Genomic DNA, 23,788 nt, shown 5'->3' on the forward strand with positions numbered 1-23,788 from the left:
ATTTTGTATTTTAATATTGTATGTTATGATTTGTCCTGTGAGCCAACTAGAGAACATAGATTAATGGGCACCCTATTCAAATTCAGCAAAAGTGAGGAAATTTTTTAAATAGTTGATGATGGGTTTAGTCCTCAATCTGGCATCAAACCGAAGGAAACTGGGAAATAATGGCTTGTTTCCTCCCACACTTTACCCAGATAACTATCCTCCACCTTCTTGTATATTATATTTCCTTCCTCACAGACCAAGATATTAAAAATATGGTGAAAATATTCTTTATTGTTGTGTATGTGTAATTTATTTCTGGTTATATAGGTCATGTAGCTGTGCAGCAAGCATAAATATTCAATATGTTATATTTTATGTATTGGTATGTTTATGATAATAGTTTACAATATTGTCACAAGTTGCACAAAAGTTCTACAATGACCTTGGTAGAATGAAAATGGAACTAAATCTAAGAAAATTAGGTTAACTGGTTCGTTGTCAGGATTTGCCTTGGCCCAGTAGGCCTTGCAACCTCTGAACCAAAGTCTGCTTCAGATTTAGTAAGCACAATGTAAACTCCAATACAGCCGTGAGAAATTAGCAACCATGGGAACCTTCTATGCCCAGAAAGGAGGGCAGAATTGTAGAAGAGTAAGATGCCTTATCAGAGCAGCTGCAAAATCTGGCCTTGATGGCTTCTGATTCATTACCTGAGAAATTTTCTATGGGAACCAAGCACGCAGGAAGGATGGCAGTTTAAGAGGTGTGTCTCAGCTCTCAGCGTCAGCAGAGCAAAAATGCCCTGTGTGAATGTAGTATTGGCTGTTGGGCAAAAATCCCTTGTCAAGGCAGAATAACTGATAATGTGCTAACGACCACATCCTGATTATAAGCTGAAGTACACATGAGAGAGCCTTGCTGATTTCGAAGTCTTCTATTGCCCAGAACTCTTCTTCCTCATCTGCAATGGTCTTTCTTTGCTGAACACTTTGTCTGCTCTATTCATGCTTCCAGAGAATCTTGGAACATGAAAACTTCAAACTGGTAACTGTTGCTACACAAGGAATATGGGACTTTTGTCTGGTTCCCACCCAGGGAACAGCCGCTCCATCTTTACTGCCTGTTACACTTTCTGCCTGGACTTTCCATCAATTGGACTACTAAAACACTGTCTCGCCTAGACTCGACATCCACTCTGGGCCTTTATCTGTTGCATCTTGTATTGTTAAAAACTGCTGCGGAATATAATGCTGTCCTTTTCATAGACCACGGATTGTTTGCCATGAACCAAGTACCTTCATCTTTGATTGCCCAGAATGCCCACTGGTCTGGTCTATTAGTGACCTTTGAGACTGTTTGCCTTGACACCCATACAGTACAGATGTCCAATGCAGACTCTGTGTTGGACATGATCTTTGCCTGTGTGTGTGTATGTCTAGCCTTGTCTGAATTTAGGCTTGTCTTCTGGACCAGGTTCTGCCAGGGGCCCTTTTCAGTAGAAGCCCTGAGGGAAAATCTTCCTGCTGTTCTGGACTCCCTCCCTGTTACCGGCTGTGACACTAGGAACACTAATCCTGTTCTGTATTTTGAACCTGAGTTGGTTAAATGGCCCCCATGTGTAGAGACCCTGGATCTAGGAATGCCCCTATATGGCCGGGGGTGGGGGGTGTTGCTGGCCTGGTGATTTCATGAATCATGCTATTAGTTTGGGTCGAACCCCTGCCATGTAAATAAATAAATAAATAAGGGCACAATCCTATGGCTGCACAGCAACTAGATCGCCACAGGATTTTTTGGTTTTCGGGAATCAACCTCAGAGCCAGCACTCTGAGGCCTGTTCCCAGAAAAGCGCCTCCCAGCCCCCTTTCCTGCTGCCTCATAGGTGGCGCGGTTCATCCCCAGCTCCACACTTAGAAGAGCAGTGTGGAGCAGGGGAAAATGGGGCATTCCTGGGGGAGGGGCAGGGATGGCGGAAGCGCTGGTACAAAGCTTCCCATGTGCTGTCCGGCCTCCCCACCCTGCTCTGAGACGCTCCTGCTAGACAGCCAAAATTGGCCATCTAGCCACAAATGCAGGGCAGTGGGAGTGAAGAGGAGAAGATCCCCTCCACACTCTGCCCACCCTGCATTGGATAGCGGGTCACCTCTGAATTCAGAGGTGGACAACTATCCCCATACATGCCCTCCTTGTCACAATCCTCTAAAAGGAACAACTCCAAGACTGGGGACTCTGCCTGGCTGCAACTATTCTAGGACCTAAACTCAAGTCAGTTCATGGCTCCTGAACATGGAGACCCTACTAGGAACCATAGCCTGTTTCTGAATCTTGTATCATGAACCTGGATCTCTAAGTGCTCTAAACCTTTTATGTTGTTCTCGGTCTTAAGTCTCTGGTTACAAATATGTACCTGCTTCTGGACTGTTCTGTAATCTGAGCCATGGGCCATTAGCTCCCAAGTTAACTGATTTATAACTTCTAAGCTAAAGTGCTGTGACTTCTGAAATGTGATCTGTGTCACCTGATACACCTTTGAATAAAGTTCAAAGTGAACCGAATCTATGCCTCTGTCATCCAGGCCTATGGTGAGGATGCTAGGCTGCATGACATTTGTAGAAGAAGTAGAATCTACAATGATCTTCATTCAAAATATAAGAGTTGAAACCAGTTTATTTAGTTATTATTATTACATTTATATCCTGCCTTTTTTTTCTCTCTCTTGCAAAGAACCCAAGGCAGTTTACATGATCTTCCTCCTCCTCTTCATTTTATCCTCACAACAACCCTGCAAGGTAGGTTAGGCTGTGACTGGCTCAAAGTACCCAGTTAGCTTCATGGCTGAGTGGGGACTAGAACCTGGATGTCCCGAGTTTCAGTCCAACATTCTAACCACTACACCACACTGGCTATGATTGCTCTCAACTGAATAAGAAACAATATACAATTAAACATAGGCAGATGTAGCTTTGCTAAATTTTATGCATAAATTAGACACTGTTGATTAAAAAAGTTAACTAACTTTTTATTTGCATTTCCCTTTAAGTTCTTTGCATTTCCTTTTATTCTTTAGAATGGCAAGAAGTTGAAAGCTGCAGCCCATCTAATAAAAAAAAAGTGCCTTAACTCTGACTTGTATCCCAAAATGTTCTTGCAGGTTTATGGCTTTTTGGTCCTATGCCAATAGTATAAGACTATAAATTACATGCTAGTTTTAATGTGTGCAAAATAATATTTTATAATTAACAATTAGCCATTTAAATCATTGCAAGGTAGGAGATACCTACAGGCTAATCTGTAAAACGACTTTATATCCAACTTCACAAGCTGACGTGACCTTCTTTACTTTTCAATGTTAAGGAGCTTGATGCATGGTAAAAATAGGCCTATCTACCCTCTGTAGTGATGATGTAATCGAAAACTAAAGGAGGATGCTGAAAGATTTCCACAAAAAGAATTTAACTGGAAGACGAGGCTTGGAAAGGACCAGTAGGAATGCAAAGAAAAGCATACATGGGTGTGGGAGTGTCTCTTACAGTACAGAATCTGAATTCAAGACCTGTGGTCCTTTATATAGTCCCACTACCAACAAATATATGTATGCATTTATTTCATTTATTTATTCATTTATATCCTCCAAGGAGCCCAGGGCAGCATATATGATCCTCCTCCTCTTTTATCCTCACAACAACCTTGGGAGGTAGGTTAGACTCAGAGTCAGTGACTGGCCCAAAGTCACCCAGGGAGCTTCATGGCTGAGTGGGGACTAAGATTTGGGCCTTCCAAGTCCCATTCTTTTTTCTTTTCCATGGTGGAAAACTAAACATTATAAAAAGAAAAAGAGTTTTCTTAAAGCTTTAAAAGCCCCGTTCTTACTTGCAGCAGGGTGGAGTCCTTAGAACAGAGTCTTTCAGCCCAGCAGTAGTTCCTGAATGCTCAGGAAACCACATGATGTCACATGGTCTCCTGGGCATTCCGGCAAGTGTTGCTGGGCTAAAAGCCCCTGTGTGAAGAGCCTGTTATGCTGTGACAACCTGTAGGTCATTTGAGGAGTAACCCCCTGCCCCAAAGACCTCTTGGCCACCTCCTACGCTTACAAGGTAAAGAGAACCCCTGCCTCCCCATTAGAAACTTCATGGAAATTCTCCCCGTCCCCAGCCTCTTTCATTGGTGTCTTAATTTTGCCCCCACTCCCCATGAATTGCCGAAAATGAAGGCCTCAAAATATTCGGTAGAGCACTGTTAAAACAGATGCCATCACCTTTAGCACAAATTGTTAGCATGTTCAGAAAAGTTATATAGCCACAGTTTAAACAGATACAGGGTTGAATCCAGTTTCAATCATACTTAGAGCAGACCCATTGAAATAAATGGGGCTTAAGTTAGGGCCAAACTAAACTAACATTCCTTTGAAAAGGCCTAGCTGAGCTATAGAGCAAGTTGATTGTAAGCGCATTGAAATGCCGAACTCTGTGTTGGATTATGACCTCAGTGATTTCTAATACAATAGCAGTTTAGGAAGGCTACACATAAATAATGAATAAATCGAAAACCAACCAATTAGTAGGACTCAACTTGGAAAAAAAGCAGGAAGAGTTGCATAGGCAGCCCAATCCACAGACGAGCCTGAGTAGAACTTGAGTTTGAGCCAGTTTAAATATTATTTTCCTCTTCTCACCTCTGCTTTCTTTAACTAAGTGTCAGGGTGGACACTGAGCCCATAGAATCCCAGAGTAGTTCTGATTCTGAGGAAGAGGAGCCATGCCTGGGAGAGGAGCACGCTCCTCTTTCCCAGGACCAACAGCTGACGGAGATTCCTCCCACCGGCATTCCTAGCTTAGATAGCAGTCCTGGGAGTGACAAAGCGCGGGAAGCAGACTTGCTGGATGCGCGACACCGACGCAGGGAGCGGCGCCAAATGGAGGGCACGGAAAGGAGGCGTAGTGCCCAGTTGGCGCACAAACAACGGTTGCGCCTAGAGGATCCAAGGGAAAAGGGGAGGGACTCTCCCTAGCCCATTAGTTCAGGGTCTGCCAGTGATTCCCTTTCAAATGGGGACCAACTATTCCAACATAGGGCATAGGTACTCTGCTTAGGGATGGCGGAGAATTTCTCCACGAATCTCGGGGAGGCCAAATGCCAACGCATTGGCCCCCCTGAAATTGGCAGTGAAATTGCCAACGCATTGACCCCCCCACCCCCCACCCCTGGGATGGGACTTACCTCATGCGAATGTCCCTCTCGGCGGCAGGTCCCGGCGGCGGTTCAGCGGCGGTTCAGTGGGGGCGGGGGCAGCGGCCGGTCTTCCGACCAGCTGCCGCCGCCGCCATTACAAAGTAAATGTAAAAACAAAAACACACACACACGTGATAGGCTACGTAACGATTTACGTAGCCTATCATGGCTAGATTTCCAAAGTCAGCCGTGATAGGCTACATAAATCGTTACGTAGCCTATCACGGGTGACTTTGAAAAAAAAAAGTGCGTACGCAAATGGCGGCGCCCATGGGCGCCGCCATTTGCGTTCCTTATTTGGGCCCGGGTAGTCTACGTAAAGATTTATGTAGACTATGGCCAAAATAAGGGCAACGCTATTTGCGTTGCCCTTATTTTCTCTGTAGTCTACATAAATCTTTACGTAGACTACCCGGGCCCAAATAAGGAACGCAAATGGCGGCGCCCATGGGCGCCGCCATTTGCGTATGCGCTTTTTTTTTCTTCAAAGTCACCCGTGATAGGCTACGTAACGATTTACGTAGCCTATCACGGCTGACTGGAAATCTAGCCGTGATAGGCTACGTAAATCGTTACGTAGCCTATCACGTGTGTGTATTCTTGTTTTTTTACATTTACTTTTTTATTTCATGGCTGGGGAGATGGGGCGCTCCTTCCCGGCATGAATTTCGCCGGCAAGGGATGGGGCACCTCCCCCCTGGCCTGAATTTCGGCCAGGCGGGGCGGGGCGCCTCCCCCCACAGCTTGAACTTCGGGGGGGAACCGAAGCACCTCCCCCCCACCGCGAAGCAAGCTGCTGGACCAGGTAAGGGACTTTCGTCCATCCTTAACTCTGCTGCTCATATCTAGTTGCTAATGGTATAGTTGTTAAGTTGTAAAAGAGGAATAAAGCTATGAAAATAATCCCTTTGTGTCTGGGCTTGGCTATTGGATTAGACTGAGAGAGGCCTCCAAGGAGCCCTTGATAGTAAGGTTCTACTAATTAGTTGCTTTTGAACATTATTTTTGAACATCTTATTCACACACTCCCTCCAGGTTTTCTTTAGGCTTCAAAAAACAAAATATTAACGATAGCATAGACCATCTGAAAGAAAAAGTCTACCAAGGAACCTACATCAATAACATTTTGGGGAGAGACAATAAGTTCAGTGGTAGACCCCAGCCCATGCTTTACCTGAAGAATGTCCCAGATTCAGTTCCTGGCATCTCAAGGCAGAAGGATCAGGTAGCAGGTGCTGGGAAAGATCTCCCCCTCCCAAGCACTGGAGGACTGCTGCCCATCTAGGGATGGCAGAGAATTCCGCCACGGATCTCAGTGAGGCTTAATGCACTGGCATTCGGCCCCCCGAAATCTGTGGTGGAACGGCCTGCCACCCCCCTGCCACCCCGCGGATCCCCCCCGGGATGAGACTTACCTGGGGCGGATCTTCCGGGCGGCGGTGGCTCCGGCAGCTAGGGGTGCAGGAAAGTCCCTTACCTGTCCTCGAACCTTTTCGCGGTGGGGGGAGGCGCTTCGCTGCTCCCCCCGCGAAGTTCAGGCCAGGGGGGAGGCTTCCCGCCTCACCCGGCCAAAATTCAGGCCGGGGGGGAGGCTTCCCGCCTCGCCCAGCTGAAATTCAGGCCGGGGAGGAGGCACCTCGCCTCGCCCGGCCACGAACTAAACAGTTAAAAAAAAAACAACGCCCCCATGGTAGGCTACGTGACGATTAACGTAGCCTATCACGGCTAGATCTGCAAAGTCAGCCGTGATAGGCTACGTAAATCGTCACATAGCCTATCACGGGTGACTTTAAAAAAAAAAAGCGCGTACGCAAATGGCGGCCCCCATAGGGAGCTGCCATTCGCGTTCCTTATTTGGTCGCTGTAGTCTACGTAAATCTTTACGTAGACTATGGCGAAAATAAGGGCAACGCTAATAATAAGGGCAACGTAGCCTATCACGGCTAGATTTTTAAAAAAACACCATGATAGGCTACGTAAATGTTTACGTAGCCTATCACGGCTGATTTAAAATAAAAAAAATGCACGTACGCAAATGGCGGCGCGCATGGGCGCCGCCATTTACGTTCCTTATTTTGGCACGTCTTAGTCTACGTAAACATTTACGTAGACTAAGACGGCGAAAATAAGGGGAATGCAAATAGCGTAGATGCTACGCTATTTGCGTTCCCCTTATTTTTGCCATATTCTATGTAAATGTTTACGTAGACTAAGATGTACATTCGCGTACGCACATTTTTTGTTTTTGTTTTTTACTCAGCCGTGATAGGCTACGTAAATCTTTATGTAGCCTATCATGTTTTATTGTTGTTGTTGTTTTAAACTTGGAAATGGTGGCGGCGGCAGCCGGTCGGAAGATCCGCCCCAGGTAAGTCCCGTCCCGGGGGGTGGCTGGGGGGTGGCGGGCCATTCCGCCACCGATTTCGGGGGGCTGAATGTGCTGGCAGTCGGCCTCCCCGATATCCATGGTGGAACTCTCGTACATCCCTAGAATGTCACCCTTCGAAAAGGTAAGTGACTTTCATGCATCCCTAGCGTACGCGGGGGGGGTGTTTTGTTTTTTACCCAGAGCCCTCTGTGGCCGGAAATCCAGCTGTGGACGGCTCTGGCCTGGCTGGGCCTGGCCGGCTGCTCCGTGGAGCTGCCGCGGAGCACAGCTGGCCGTTCGAGGATTCCAGGGGGAGGAACGGAGTGCCTCCCCCCCTGTCAAGGATTCTGGGGGGAGGGACGGAACGCCTCCCCCCACACCATAAACATAATCCACGAACAGGTAAGTCACTTTCGTACATCCCTATCCCATCACAGTAGACAAAGTTGAGCCAAATTAGGGATGGGTGAGAATTTTGCTCCACTGAGGTGTTGTCAGTGGAGTCTTTTGGCTCTGATTTCGGCAGGGCTGTGAATCTGCTCTGGGTTTCAGTCAGAACTCTAAAGGATCTGTCCAAGGTATTGAACTCATTTTGGGGGTGGGGTTCAGCACCTTGGATAGCTCCTTTAGATTTCTGACTGTATCCCATAGTGGATTCACAGCCCCACTGAGATCAGAGCAATCAGCCTCCACTGGGTCTTGCTTTTTACTGGATTTATCCAATTTGCACCTCCCGGAACCAAACCAAGCTTGTGGTATGTTCCACAAAAGAAAAGAAAAATGCATTCAACAGCATGCACACATTTTAAAAATGCATGTACAAAACAACTCTACAATTCTAAAATGTTTACAAAAAGGATACTTGTTTAGGATAATACATGGGTAGGAGATCCCACATTTCCACCTATATCCCTCTGCATCTGCTTTTGCTACTCAAATCCATGCTCCACAAAAATCAAGCTCTTAAATTGGGGGGGGGGATTTGTGAATCTCCCGATGTTTTGGCTCACCACTCCCATGATCCCTCACCATTGGCTATGCTGACTAGCGCTGATGGGAGTTGCAGGCCAAAACATCTGGAAGGCCACAAGTTGCCCACCCCTGCCTTGAACTATGCTTTCAGTACTGGGAAGTCATTCAGTTTTCAATGAATGAATCTCACTTAAAGCACTCCATAAAATATCTCAGAGAAAATGTATGAATGCATTCCACTTTCCCTTTATTGGAGGTAAGTTGAAGGGGATGGGACTGTTGTCCTTGAGTGGTCATTTTGTAGAATGCTCTGTTTACTGCTTTGTATGACAAACTCTGCTGCCATGTATGTGGAGATGTACTGACAAAAGGACATGTAAAGAAACTTATGGAGCGGGTCGGTGACCTTTGCCAGCCTGGGCTTTTTTTGTTTGTAATTGCTTCATCATCCCCCACCCCTGTAACCACAGTCTTAACCATCCTGTCACTTCGTTGAAGGAATTTAAGAAAACTGCCAGCACTGTGTTGCTTGGCTTGTTCATTCCATGAACCAAGGTCATTATCCCCAAGGCACAGGAAAAGATAAAAAATAAATAAATCCAGTGCTATATAAATGGTCCAAACCACCAGCTAAAAGGCTTACTTCCTTTGCTGGATTCTGTCAAGTCTTTATAAGCTTAACACAGCTGCCAGGCTATATTTGTCCCACATCTCAGCATGCTTAAAGCTTTCACCTTCTGAAACAGTCACACACACCACTCACACACACACTCTATATGTTTATATCCTCGAGCTTCTTAGTCTTTTATCTCATCTGGAATCAAGGCCTTAATCCAGTTTAGTAGTGACAAGGATCCTGAGGATATAACTGAACGATTGTAGGGCAAGAGAAGAACCTAATCATAGAGGCAATTCTGCAGTAAATAAGGCAGACCAGTACGGAATCCAGACAATTGCTCCAGGATTGACAGATCCAAATCATTTTCTCCATATCACAAACAAAGGAATTACAACACATCTGCATTAGGATGACAGGCACCAGAGGATGTTCTGATTTAAAGGGAAAACATTTCATGGGCCTACTATAGGTGGCTGACCTAAATCAAATCTAATTGTATGCACTTAGAACAGCTCGGGTCTAAATTATCTCTGCTGCACTGCACCAAAAGGCATTTAAAAATGGGTCAGAAGCATTTGCCGGAGTTGGAACACTGCCATTTGCATGTAAAGCATTACTGCACGGAATATCAGACAATTGCAGCTTTAAGAGACAAGACAGTGGGGAAAGGGAAAGTTCGTTTTGTGAGACACTCACTTGGGTGTTAAATTCGGCTGAAAAACGCAGACCCAAACGGCAGTGCAAGACAAGTAGCTAGCGATTTCCTGTACGGCTCTTGTTTGCCGTTGTTGGTATTTTATTTAATAATAGCATGCAAGTGTATTAGGCACTTGAATTAATCCACTATCAACACAGGGCAGGCACTTCATGCTGGAGAATGATTTCATTAGTGGAGTTAACCTTAGATAGCTTTCAAAGTGGGTTTTTTAAAAAAAAAAAAATGGGACATTACTAGTGTCTTAGTGACTGGAACACAGTGCCTGAAATTACAGTTGGGGAGCATCCTGTAGCCCAATCCTATGCATGTTGACTCAGAAGTAAGTCCCATTGTGTTGGAGCATAGTCCACGGTGCCTGGATATAGGATCATCAGAGCCACAAAAATAACAAACGGAGGATGGACATAAACTTTCATGGGGAAGGCCCCGCTTCATCTGATACATGATGGTGTGTTTTATTTATTCATTCATTCATTCATTCATTCATTCATTAGCCGCCCATCTGGCCAGCTACCTGGCCACTCCAGGCAGCATAAAATACTAATAACAACACGAACTACGATGAAGTTACATAATCAACTGAACAAAACAACATAACAAAACAACACTGCTCTAAAAAACACTAACCCACCCCAAATGCCCACCTGAAAAGCCAGGTTTTTAAAGACCAGTGGAAGTTCATCAAAGAGGGGGCATGGTGGAGGTCACTAGGGAGGGAATTCCACAGAGTGGGGGCCACCACAGAAAAGGCCCTCTCCCTAGTCCTCACCAGCCTAGCTGTCCTGGTTGATGGGAAAGACAGAAGGCCATCCGAGGCTGATCTTGTTGAGTAGCCTATCTGGTGTTGCTGGAGGCGCTCCTTAAGATAGACTGGGCCTGAACCATATAGGGTTTTAAAGGTCAATGCCAACACATTGAATTGGGCCCAGAAAACAACTGGTAACCAGTGCAAGTCCTTCAGCACTGGAGTGATGTGGTCTCACCAACTGCTGCCTTTAATCAGCCAGGCTGCTTCATTCTGCACTAGGGATGGCGGAGAATTTCTCCCTGAATCTTCGGGAGGCCGAATGCCAACGCATTCGGCCCCCCGAAATTGGTGGGGAAATTCTCCGCTGGCCCCCCACCCCCCCGGGATGGGACTTACTGTGGCCGAATGTCCCTCTCGGTGGCAGGTCCCAGCGGCGTTTCGGCAGGGGCAGGGGCGGCAGCCGGTCTCCCGACCGGCTGCCGCCACCGCCATTGAAAAAAAAAAAAGGAAAGGAAAAAAAAAATACACCCGTGATAGGCTATGTAACGATTTACGTAGCCTATCACGACTAGATTTCCAAAGTCAGCCGTGATAGGCTACGTAAATCGTCACGTAGCCTATCACGGGTGACTTTGGAAAAAAAAAAGCGTACGCAAATGGCGGCGGCCCATGGGCGCCGCCATTTGCGTTCCTTATTTTGGCACGTCTAGTCTACATAAACATTACGTAGACTATGGCAAAAATAAGGAAACCACTGTTTGCGTTGCCCTTATTTTTGCTGTAGTCTACGTAAATCTTTACGTAGACTAGACGTGTCAAAATAAGGAACGCAAATGGCGGTCCCCATGGGAGCTGCCATTTGCGTACGCACTTTTTTTTTTTTTTTCAAAGTCACACGTGATAGGCTACGTGACGATTTACATAGCCTATCATGGCTGAATTTGGAAATCTAGCCATGATAGGCTACGTAAATCGTTATGTAGCCTATCACGGGTGTGTGTGTGTGTGTGTGTTAGGGATGGGGGAGAATTTCTCCCCGAAACTTCGGGGGGCCGAGTGCCAATGTATTTGGCCCCCGAAGTAGTTTTGGGGAGAAATTCTCCGCACCCCCCCGCACCCCGCACCCCCCCGCCCCGGGATGGGACTTACCTTTCCCGAATGTCCCTCCCGGCGGCGGGTCCCGGCTGTGGTTTGGCAGGACTTCGACAGGGGCAGAGGCAGTAGCCGGTCTTTCGACCGGCTGCCGCCACCATTCCAAAAAAAGTAAAAAAAAAACAACGCCCCCGTGATAGGCTATGTGACGATTAACGTAGCCTATCACGGCTAGATTTGCAAAGTCAGCCATGATAGGCTACGTCAATCGTCACATAGCCTATCACAGGTGACTTAAAAAAAAAAAAAAGCGCGTACAGATAATGGCAGCCCCCATAGGGAGCCGCCATTCGCGTTCCTTATTTGGTCGCTGTAGTCTACATAAAGATTTACGTAGACTACAGCGACCAAATAAGGAACGCGAATGGTGGCTCCCTATGGGGGCCACCATTTGCGTACGTGCTTTTTTTATTTTTAGGGATTCCCTTATTTTCCTTATTTAAAGGATTCCCTTATTTACCTTGGGTGAAACATCCTGGTGGTGGCGGATTTTTAAAAAATACCACCGCCGTTTGCGGACCCGGCAGGTAGGAATGTACAAAAGTCACTTACCTGGTCTCGCAGCTTTTTTCACGGTGGGGGGGAGGTGCTTCGCTTCTCCCCCGAAATTCAGGCCGGGGGGGAGGCTTCCCGCTTCGCCCAGCCGAAATTCAGGCTGGGGAAAAGCGCCCCGTCTCCCCGGCCGCGAACTTCAAAAGAAAAGTAAAAAAAAAAAAAAAAGCCCCGTGATAGGCTACGTAACGATTTATGTAGCCTATCACGGCTAGATCTGCAAAGTCAGCCATGATAGGCTACATTAATCATCACGTAGCCTATCACGGGTGACTTTGAAAAAAAAAAAAAGAGCGTACGCAAATGGCGGCCCCCATATGGAGCCACCATTCGTGTTCCTTATTTGGTCCCTGTAGTCTACGTAAAGATTTACGTAGACTACGGCGAAAATAAGGGCAACGCTATTTCCTATTTGCGTTTCCCTTATTTTCGCCGTAGTCTACGTAAATCTTTACGTAGACTACAGGGACCAAATAAGGAACGCGAATGGCGGCTCCCTATGGGGGCCACCATTAGCCGTATGCGCTTTTTTTTTTTAAGTCACCCGTGATAGGCTACGTGACGATTAACGTAGCCTATCATGGCTGACTTTGCAAATCTAGCCATGATAGGCTACGTTAATCGTTACGTAGCCTATCACAGGGGCATTTTTTTTTAACTTTTCTTGTAATGGCGGCGGCGGCAGCCGGTCAAAAGACCGGCTGCCACCCCTGCCCCTGACGAAGACCTGCCAAACCACTGCCGGGACCCGCCACCGGGAGGGACATTCGTGAAAGGTAAGTCCCATCCTGGGGGGTGGCGGGGGGCGGGGGGGAGAATTTCTCCCCAAACAACCTTTGGAGGACCGAATGTGTTGGCGCTCGGCCCCCCAAAGTTTCGGGGAGAAATTCTCCCCCATCCCTACCGGCCAGCCAAGATTCATGGAGGGAGGGACGGAGCGCCTCCCACCCGGCCAGAATTTCGGGGGAGGGACGGAGCGCCTCCCCCCCACCGTGAATCAATTTTGTTAAAAGGTAAGTGACTTTCGTACATCCCTACAAACAGATAAGTGACAAGATTATTTGGTCTCAGAGCACTGGTCACATTTGGGGTGGGAAGGCAGAAGCAGGTGCATAGTTTGCCTACCTAAATAATAATCAGCACATTCAGAGCTGGCAGTGGCAATTTTTTGAAGAATGCTAATCACCTCTCAGAGGGACAAATCCATGCATACAACAATGAGTACCCAGAGTATTGCTGCTTGTGAAGATCTCTGGATTTGGGCTTAGATGCAGGTCCCCTGCACTTTCACCCTACTGTATCATGCTTTAACACATGAATGACCAGTGCTAGTCCCACTCAGGTTTTGGGGTGCCCTTGGGCAAGACACCTTCAATGGGCCCCCTCCCTCAGTAAGTCTACCTTCTCACCACCATTGTCACCATCTGCTATAAATAGCTCCTCAGCCTCTTTCTCATCATTGCTACCATTTTGCTTGCTTGACAAGCAGAGAGTCAGTGAGAAAGGAGGCCATGGGATGTACTGCTCCTCCTTCTCACCATCACCACCATCAACATAATCTGGGCCACAGCAAGAGGCAGGTGAACAAGCAAGTTGCAATGGTGAGGATAAGGAGCAACTCCAGGGTGATCTTATCAGTGGGGCTCTGCTGGGCTATGGGCCCCACCTTGCCTACCTTTGAAGCTGCCCCTGCCTAATTTAGAAGGGCAATCCATATATGAAAAGAAATTTCATGCAAGGATCATCCATGTTGTATCATGTTGTTTAATTTCTCTAAATGTTGGGGTGGTTAAGAAATGGAAAAGATGGTGGATGTTGCTTGAACATTCTAGACATGTATTTACCTATTGTTGCAATACTATCCCATGTTGGTGACTGCGCAGACAGAACCAGGGCTGTTATTGATCTGGATTAAAAGTGTATGATATTCTGGGCCAAACTAAACACTCAACAGACTTGGACCTGGAACATGGGTCTCTGTCAAACCTCTAAACCAGAGGAGGAGAAGTTCGGAAAGAAAGGGTGAGACAGGGCACCTTTTCCTAGTCTGAGTGCCTGTTTCTGTTGGGACAAAAATGGCAGGGAGAGAAGAGTGCATTCAAGAAGCAAGAAGAGAGACGTACACCATCAGACACCATTCCCTCACCTGCCACTTCTTATCTTCAAATCATGCCCTCCTCTCCACCACCATCCCATGGGTCCCCAGGCAAAGTCTCTGCCGAAGTCTGGTCTAAGAACTCCAGTTTTATTGGAAAGTTTACATATACAATGTTTTGAAACCATATAGGAGCACAAGTAGGGATGGACATATTTGCCAGTTTCACTTTCTCCTGCATTCAATTTTAAAATGAACTAGCTGATATACCTGGCGTTGCCCAGAATGTAATTTTGTCATAGGCACTGTTTGTTAGAAACACATTAAGGTAGGTTTACGCTTCTCAGAAAGGCCCCATAAGAAAGGTGAAAAGTTGAATCCACCAGACTTGATTAAAAAAAAGCACAACAATTATAATGAGCAGAATGAATAAAAAACACTACTAAAAATCCACGAGACTGAATCTGTAAGCACTACTACAATACTATTCACACTGAATCTCATACCACTATTAAAATGTTCAACAGAGGCTTCTTTGCTGGATATTGCAGAAACAAGGGAGAGAAACTAAATGCTCTCCACAGTCAGAAAAGAAACCATGAGTAAAGGGGAGGGAACAAACAGCAGCCAGCCAATCCAAGGTGAAGGAAGTCAGAGTGAATGGGAGAGAGACCAATAGAATGAAAGATGGCCCATAGGATGACTCATAGCTGAAATCAGAAACCTGGCCTGCACCATGATTGAGAGGGTGTACTTGTTAATAAGGGAAAGTATAAACAAAGTAATAATGTAACCCAGTGACTCCTGTCATACACCCTGGCAAGTGAGAACATGAACTAAAAGGGATTGCACCCTTAACAAACCAACTCTGGCCCATAATTCCTCTCCCTCTCTCTCTCCATCCTAACTCAACTAACTCTCTCTCATCTCTCACTATCTGCCATACCTCTAACTGACTTCCCCCAACTGGCACGAACTCCCCCCCCCCATCATTCCAATCTGGCCTCTGTTGTCAATTATGCCCCCATTACTCTTCTGTTACAGGGGGACACAGAAATACAACATCAGTACATACTTGAAAGTAAAACCTCTACTGCTGTGCTAGAGCTCTTTCTCACCAAGATGAACCATCTGTGACAGGCAGCTGTGTAGATTCCTTTTCAATAAAAGTTTAGCCAGTTAGCACAAACAAAAACAAAACAAAATTTTCAGGGCTTAGCAGTTGGACTTGAAACCTTGATGCTTGACCTTTGAAATGTTGCACATTTTGCATCCAATGAAGAAAACTCTAGTCCATGAAAGCATATGCCAGAATGAATTTGTTGGTCTTTAAGCTCCCACATAACTCTTTGTTGGTTTTGCTGCAACAGACTTACATGTCTGCCCCTCTGGCATTTGCAGTGTAAGTTTGTCCATCATTATCCATAACCTAAGGTACAAGGACGAGAGACTGTGGGAGAAGAAGGGGACTTCTTTCCCTTCATTGTGAGATATATCTGCTTTGTAGAATATCCTTTTTGCCTCCTTCCAGTGTGATCCACAAAACACTTAATCAGGCATTCATTAAGGTGGTTTAATTGGAAGTAGGCCTGTCAGAGCTATTTGTGGCCCACACTTTCTATCAATTAAGCACTGCTGAAAGTTTTACCATTACTAATTACATTCTGGCAATTGTTTTCTCTAACAAGCTCCCAGACGTCTAATGTCATTTGCACTGAGCATGAAGATCAAACTAGGGAAGTTGCACTCAGTGCCATCAGTCCAGCGAGCTATCCTTATCAAACATAGCAGCTAGAGTGGATGTTACAGTGTAGTTTATCAGTATAACAAATTCTGCTGTGGTATCACTGACAAGGCTTGGGGTGAAGGGGCTGTGAAGAAAAGAAATGCTGTCAATACAAGGCATGAAAATAATCTAATTATTTCTTGAGATTTATTCTTGTAATCCATTAAAGTAAGCAAGTCATTTCATTACATGCACCTATTCATTAACTTTGCCTCATCACTCATGATTTACTAATTGCTAAGTGTCATTATTTAGTAGTTATTCAAATGAACTATGTTAACACTCAACTTAGCAGCCATCATATCATTCTGTGAAATGAGCTTGGCCATGTACAAGATGTCTCCGAAGTGATCTTCTCTCCTGGCCTGACACACCCTGCTTTATTATCCCACAACCAGGACTGAATAGGCTTTTAGGAACCCTCAGGCCAGCCTGGTTAAATCTGGTTTGTTCCAACTCTTGGAGGTAGGAGCACTGCATCTGGGTATCTTCCATCGCCAAGGCCAGACTGGCTGGCTCTTCTTGAGGAAAATAGCCTTTGAATCCCACTGAGTGTGACATCAGGGAGGCTAGAACAGGAGAGCTTAGATTCCAAGGACTCTTCCAAGCTATAAGCCCTTAGCTGCCTAGACAGGGTCAAAGCCCTGACATATTGGACTGAAAGAAATTTCCCACAGGGTTCACCATGTACTTTAAAAATAATAATTTATGAGTCACCTTTTGGCCCCCAGATAACTTACAATGTGTTAGTTCAGACAGTTGACTGGGACATCATCTCCTGAATGAGGGCACAGGCAGCTCGTCTCACATATGATGTGTCTGCACTGGCTTTTCATCTCAGCTTACCCCAAACCAAATGGGAAGATTCTACACTGCCTTCCACTGAGCCATGTAACCCACTAGGTCAGGGATGGGCAACTTGTGGTCCTCCAGATGTTGTTGGACTGCAACATCCATCACTCCTTACCATAGTCTATGCTGGCTAGGGCTGATGGGAGTTGCAGTCTAACAGGATATGGAGGGCAACAAGTTGCCTATCCCTGCTCTAGGGAATCAAGGGGTGACACAATCTGTGTGGAGGAAGTTATTTTATAATACATTGTAGTAGTAGTTATCTTTCATCGCATTATTATTATTATTATTATTATTATTATTAATCAACATTTCTATACCACCCCATAGCTGAAGCTGTCTGGGCAGTTATTTATTCCTGCATTGCTTCTTACTCTTTCAGAACATTCTCTGCAAAACTCTCTTATGGTACTTCTCCTTGGGAAAAAGAGAGCCTGACATAGCTACCTATGCTCATGGCCATTTCAGTGTGTTCTCCGGTTTTGTAGGACAAGCCCAAATGAACAGCAATTATAAAATCTAGTTCTCCTTCAGAGGATGAGACAAATAGCTGAGAAATGAAAGAGAAAGGAGGAAAATGTAAAACGCTCAGTTGTTATGCATATCTGGTGAATAGTAGATAATAGGAGAAGGACTGAGATGAGAAGCTACAGGTTCTTGGTTGTCTCTCAGTAATAACTGTGATGCTCCACCTCCACTACCCCAGTCCTAAAGCCAGCTATGTTCAGTTACAACAGAGCATAATGAAAGGGATTAACTGGGACCGAAGACTACTATTTAAACCCTGTTAAGAATCAGTGAAATTTTATCCATCGTCTATCTATCTAATGCAAAAGACAGAATTTTATTGGGAGGCTGTAATGACTTACAAAGATTTTACTTTTATAGAATTGCCTTCCTTAAGATCCTTTGCATCCTTCTATTCAACAGTCTTCAATATGGGGAGGTAGTAAAGAAGGATTACTCTGGTTTAACAAAGTGCAAAACTAATTGAATCATTAACTGGATATTCAGATTCAAATACCTTTGTTCCATCTGTACCCTCTGTTTGCACTTCTGCTTTGCTCTTCTGCATACCTCTTTTCTTTCCCCTTGTTTGTAAAACTGCTTAGGTTTGAGACCTATTTGTGCAAAAGGTCATGTGAAAACGCACATCAAACATGTCAGTGGAAGTCAAGGCTTTCTAGGTTAGTACCCTTACAAGGTTTTTTCTTTCCCCCTGTTGAGATTTTTGCTCTTAGCAATTGGAAACACCACAGATTCCCAGTCTCTACTAGACTTGGCTAGCTTCTTCATTCACATATAGTCATCCATTTTCTACCATTAAAATCTTCTAAAAGTATAAGGAAAAAGGAATCATTCTGCCACTGCAGTTCAAATTTGCATTCTCTGATGATGATGATTAACCATAGGTTAACACACCATTTCTTATACCTTGCATTGTGTTTTAAAGATGCCCCTCCCAAACACAAAATAGAAATTATGCACGAGATATAGGACTATATAAAATTGCCAGAGCTATGGGGTGCATTTTATATCTCTAGTATCAAATTTTATCATTTCTGGGCATCTGTTAGAATCTTCACAGGACTCTAGTTCCTGTTTCATTTGAACTTGTGTTTGGACAATAGCAGACTATACTTATTGGCTTTAGCCTTGAGTGTCCAGGGTCAAATTGTGAGTAAGGGAGCCAGGAGGACAATCTAGACTACATTGGTGTACTCTGAATGGACAAGGGAGAGCAATTATGACCACTGGTCCTATTCCCTGCCCCCTACATCAGGGGTGCTGAACTTCTTTCAGTCCTAGTACCAAATTAAATTTCATAGAAACTCTTAGGAGCTGCATTCTAGTGGTGGGCATGTCTGAAGGCAAGAGAAGATAGCCCAAAATACCATGAAAACCAAAAATACAAGCATATTTTAGCTGAAAGCTCTTACTGCCGGTATCTAAGCATAGGGGAGGCATCTAAACCTATTAGAATGTGGGGAAAACTGCACAAAAGCCAGGAAACCAACAAACAAAAATGCATTATACTAGGGGAAATTGATTATGCAAAAATGCATATATTAAGCAAAATTGTGTACTGTGATAGAAGAAATGTGTACAAAAATGTGTATGCATTTTCATACGAACTTTGTTTTAAAAACCCCTGAAACCTGTAGAAATGGGACAAACCAAACAAACTCAAGAATGAAAAGAAGAGAAACAGAGAAACCAAAACTGACAGATTCATCCATCCCTACTTTAGAATACATGCCCCTCCCCAAGCTTTTGCTATTCACATTCTTTTTGCTAGGAACAGAGGCCTCCAAGAGCCATGGTTGTCTCCTTACCCTGCCCCAAATGAGTAACTGGGCCTGGGACATGGGGAAGGGTGCAGTAGTGGTGGCAGAGGCAGTGGGCACTTTCAGAATTGAGGCAAGCAAGCGGTTTGCTGTGCCCCCTCTTCAAGCGTTCGTGCCATCCCTATTGGCAGCTGCCAAAAGCTTCTCCTTTTCCTCTTCTCCACCATATAGTTAAGTAAGACCCAAGTGACATCATCATTTCCCCATCCCCACAAGTGGCAGTCAATGAAATAGCAGGAAAACCTGAAGCACATGGATGTCCTATCACACATGTTGCCTCGCTAAACATTACCCTGGAGAATCGAAGGTGATGCAAAGTGCTTTTGGTGGCAGCTGCTGTAAGATTAGTCCCTGCTTCACTATTCCACCATGCCACATACTTCTTTTACAAAGGCAAATGATATAAGTATACATGGTAAATATAGTTTCATGGCCAGTTGAAATTCAAAATTATTTAGTATCCATTTCCCTTTTCAGCCCTATTGAGATTTCAGATAACTTACTTGTAACTATAAAAACAAAACACTTCTTCCACTTGCCTGTGATAAGAGCTGCCAGGGTCAAGAGTTTACTGTGTTTCTGTCACAATTTACTGTTAAGACATCAGTTCGCTCCCCCATCAAGCTCCAAATTCATGGTGTGGGATCTGGAGAGATGCTCTTTTAAGCAAAAGAAGAAGTTATCTCACAGAGAACCAAAATATGACACAAAAACTACTGTCAAGCTCAGCAAAGCCAATTCAGACATCAGTCAGTCTTATACTCACTATTTAAAGCTCTGAACAGATACTTAATGCCATTTGTCAATGAAAAACCACCACACATACTGGTTTCAGAGTTTTCAGCACGTCTAGCCAGTAGAAAGGAACGTGCAAGATGTAATATAAAGTAACTCAACCAAATACCTTTCCCTCCCCCCTTAGAATTATGGTGCATGGGACTACTCTACAATTATTTCATTTTTCTTTGCCAACAAATCCTCAGCAGTTTATACATTTTTCAAATGATTTAAAAATCATTGGGTGGTATCCAATGGTGGTGTGGTGCTGGCGCTAATAATTTTGGCACAGATGAATTTCAGCAGGAAATCGCCACTTTCCTCTTTGCACTAGCAAGCACTCATGGCAATGCGCTAGCATTGGTTACATTAGCACAATGTCCTTAGTGCTAGCACTGCACCACCACTGGATGCTACCTATTAATAATACCACATCAAAACAGTAGCTATTTTCACCCATATGTGAAAACTGAGATCTGTCATTTGCAACATGGGGTGAACTAAGGGCCAGAGCAAATAGCCACCTTTTTGCCCCTTCTGCCCTGGTGTTCTTTGATCCATGTTAAAGAATCAGATGATACAGATGAGCAAGGCATCTGTGTCGACTTGCCCTTGGTGTAATTACAGTGCAATTTTATGCAGCAGGACTGAAAATTATACAGCCCTACGATGTGCTTGCTTCAGGCTAAGGCTGCAGGCCTACACCCATATACCTGGCAGTAAGCTCCACTTGAATCAATGGGTTGGATCTACATTTAGAACAGACCCACGGAAATAACGAAAATTAAGTTAGTCATGACTAACTTAAATCCCATTGATTTCAACTTAGTATGACTAAGTCTAGTCCCAACCCGTTGAGGCTTACTTTTAAGTACAGACACGTTTAGGATTGCACTATAATTGTTTGTTTGTTTGTTTGTTTGTTTCATTTCTATACTGCCCAATAGCTGAAGCTTTCTGGGCAGTTCACAAAAATTAAAACCAAAAAGCACACAGTAAAACAATATAAGATATAAAAGCATTAAAACCACAATAGAACAATAGAACCAGAATAAAACCTAGCAGCAATGCAGAGATTTAAAATACAGATTTAAAACAGCAAAGCTAAAAGACTAGAAAGCTAAAATGCTAAAATGCCTGGGAAAATAAAAAGGTCTTCCTCTGGCGCCAGAAGAAATACAATGTAGGTGCCAGGTGAACCTCAGTAGGGAGCTCATTCCACAGCTAGGGGTGCACGAAAGTCACTTACCTGGTCTCGCAGCTTTTCGCGGTGGGGGGCCGCCATTATCCGTACGCGCTTTTCTTTTTTTTAAAAGTCACCCATGATAGGCTACGTGACGATTTACGTAGCCTATCACGGCTGACTTTGCAAATCTAGCCATGATAGGCTACGTTAATCGTCACGTAGCCTATCATGGGGGCGGTTTTTTTTTTTCTTTTATTGGAATGGCGGCGGCGGCAGCCGGTCGAAAGACCGGCTGCCGCTCCTGCCCCTGACGAAGACCCGACGAACCGCCGGCCGGACCCGCCGCCGGGAGGGACATTCGCCAAAGGTAAGTCCCGTCCCGGGGGGGTGCGGGGGCGGGGGTGTGTGGAGAATTTCTCCCCGAAATGTGTTCGGGGGGCCGAACACATTGGCGCTCAGCCCCCCGAAGTTTCGGGGAGAAATTCTCCGCCATCCCTATCCACAGCTGGGGTGCCACAGCAGAAAAGGCCCTCTTCCTAGCAGCTACCCACCTCAATTGCTTTGGCAGGGGCTCACGGAGAAGGACCTCTGAGGATGATCTTAAGGTCCGGGCAGGCACATATGGGAGGAGGCAATCCTTCAGATAAGCTGACCTCAAGCCGTTAAGGACTTTGAATGTTAATACCAGCACTTCAAATCGGGCCAGGAAGTGGACTGGCAGCCAGTGCAGCTGGATAAGTACTGGTGTAATGTAATCTTGTTGGCCAGTCCATGTTAACAATCTTGCAGCGGATTGTTAACATGGACTGGCCATGTGGGCGCTAGTAGTGGGTGCTATTTACGTTCCCCTTTTTTTTGCCGTAATAGCTTACGTAAATATTTATGTAGGCTAAAACAGCAAAAAAAAGGGAATGCAAATGGCAGCCACTGTAGCCACCACCATTTGCGTACGCTGTTTTTTTTTTCTGGAAGGCTGCCCAGCGGCCGGATGTCCGGCTGCGGGCGGCCCCGGCTGGCGGCTCTGCGGAATCTCCACGGAGCGGAGCCGGCCGGATCAGGATTTCGGAAGAAGGTGTGGAGTGCCTCCCCCCCCACCGTGAATCACCCCATTGAAACGGTAAGTGACTTTCGTACACCCCTACACCTGAATTAAATTCGCCCATGCTTGTCCATTTTAGTTCGCTGATTCCCAAGATGTCGATGTTCAACCTTGCCATCTCATGTTTGACCACCTCCAGCCTACCTTGATTCATTGATCTTACATTCCAGGTTCCTAAACAATATTGTTCTTTACAGCATCGGACTTTCTTTTCACCACCAGACACATCCACAGCTGAGTGTCCTTTCGGGTTTGGCCCAGCCGCTTCACTCTTTCTGGCGCTACTTGGAAATTGCCTCTGCTCTTCCCCAGTAGTATATTGGAAACCTTCCGATCTTTTCACCTTGTGATACATTCCATGGGGTTTTCTTGTACAATTTGTACAAATGAAATCCCATTGGGAATATGTAGAGCCAATGGGTGCTAAAACAAATATTCACAGTTGATGATATTATACTTTTGTTATTTGAAACCAGGAGTTATATAATGAATTTTCTTTTTAACTTTCATTTCACAGCATGCGAATTTAATCAGAAATTAAAGGGACTTTCTAAAGTTTTATTCAGACAACTAATTCTTCTCTCTGACTAATGGTTCGTGTTCGTGTCACACAGGTTCATTAAGGTAGTAACTTCAAATAATTGTGCGTTTGGAGTCTAATATAAATTAGACTTCTCTAGACAACCTAGGTTTACTGGATACCATTTGAAATAGGTAACAAATGCTTGTCTGAATCCGCTCTTACATAGGAACATTAAATCCCTTATATAGGTGCCTTATACTGACCATTGGTTCATCTAGCCCAGTATCATCAACACTGACTGGCAGCGGCTCCCCAGGGTTCGGGCAGGCATTTTTCCAGCCCTACCTGGAGTTGCCTGGGATCGAACCTGTGACCTTCTGCACATAAAGCAGATGCTCTACCACTGAGCCACAGCCCCTTAGTATATTTGAATAGAAGCATGCATTTAGTGAAGCAGATCACTAAAAAGGCTGATGCTTAACAACCTTCACTTTGGAAGTAGTAAATGGTACTCTCAATAAATACTTTTTTTTCCTTCCCTGGATCCAGGATGGAATTCAAAGTTGCATTCTGGGAAGGTCAGTCAAATCTGTAGCTTAGGATCAGGAGGAAAAAGGCAAATCATCTGTGTCTAGGGCTTTGCTGCATTAGTTTTACTGCAATTATCTCCCTATTGATGCTCTTTAGTTCTGGGGTAGCTCAGTAGGTAAACCGTCAGATTATTGGGCAAGAAAAGAAAATGAGAGGTGGTCTGGGATAGGCTGAGCTGTAATCTA

General features: G+C 45.1%; 1 non-coding gene across 1 annotated transcript; it reads right to left on the bottom strand.

Annotated features, from left to right (window-relative positions):
- Positions 1–23,358: 23,358 nt before the first annotated feature.
- TRNAI-UAU (transfer RNA isoleucine (anticodon UAU)) lies at positions 23,359–23,430 on the bottom strand. Its single transcript has one exon. It is a non-coding gene; the product is annotated as a tRNA-Ile (tRNA).
- Between the last annotated feature and the right edge of the window lie 358 nt (positions 23,431–23,788).

This window comes from Heloderma suspectum, chromosome 1 (genome assembly GCF_057233095.1).
Source record: "Heloderma suspectum isolate Gila_16-S chromosome 1, 16-S_ref, whole genome shotgun sequence".
Classification (NCBI taxonomy): domain Eukaryota; kingdom Metazoa; phylum Chordata; class Lepidosauria; order Squamata; family Helodermatidae; genus Heloderma; species Heloderma suspectum.